A 1,162-nucleotide genomic window follows, 5' to 3' on the forward strand; every position below is an offset into this window, starting at 1 on the left:
TGACATGTTATTAACTTTTAAGCCATTTAATACATATAAAGGCAAAGTTAACAATTTTAACTAATTTGCTATGTTTTTAAATGTAAAAGGGTTAATTTGCTCTGTTATACTTTAACCCAAAATCTTACTACAATAATTTGAGATTAAAATTGAGATTATTAAAAGAAAAGAAATTACGTCTAAACAGAATATATGATCTTTTACACTATTTTTAAAATTGTTGGAGGAAGTGATTAAATCTATTTTTCTTAAAATAAAAACTTAGTAGCTTGAAGTTAAAGTGAGGATTTTTCATGGTTAAATATTTAATTTTTAGATATTCTAACCTAATTATTCGTATTATTCGTAAATTGTAGTTATTGTGACCCATTTTCTCAAGTACTTTGAAGAATTTAATTTAAGAAAATCACATGCAAATTTTAAACAACCAATATTTGCTGGCTTTTATTTAATGGGTTTCAGTATAATATATAAAGATATAATTAAGCCAAAAATCAGTTACTTTAATTTAAGGTATTTAAGATATTTACTTTAATATTTATTTAGTTACTTGATAAATGTATTAGATTAAAAGTTGATCATTATAAATTAATTTTCTCTCTATCTATTAGGTTACACACATACACAAATTAACAGAAACTTATAACCTCTTAGGTTTGTGTAACAAAAGGGAAAATGTCAAGAAGGAGAAATCAATTTATCGTGGTATTCTTCAAATCTAATAGATGGCTCCAATTCTCTATTAGATAATTCTATATATTTTGTGAAAATCATATTACTAGAATTATTTATTATGCAATATTAGGTTTTGATCGTAGAATGATCAATTATGCAATATTATGTTTACTTTTTGAAATTGCATCATTCAAGTAGCAAATAAAAAATTTCACCACTGTTCTAAACATGCCATAGCACAATAACTCTACCTTTTTAATGTTTAACCTTACATTAAAAAAAATCAAAATCAAATGTATTTATAGACAAGGAAAAACAAAGTGGACCAATAAGAGGGGAGGACATCTAAAAGCTTAAGCCAATAAGCTTAACCCATACCATTCCAAGATCCAACCTCCTCTGCTGGTAATGTTAGAATTAAGTGACCCGAATCCTTATTTAAATAAAATACAGTGGTAAAATAAAATAAAAGAAGAATCTATACAGA

This window comes from Gossypium arboreum, chromosome 9 (genome assembly GCF_025698485.1).
Source record: "Gossypium arboreum isolate Shixiya-1 chromosome 9, ASM2569848v2, whole genome shotgun sequence".
Lineage (NCBI taxonomy): Eukaryota > Viridiplantae > Streptophyta > Magnoliopsida > Malvales > Malvaceae > Gossypium > Gossypium arboreum.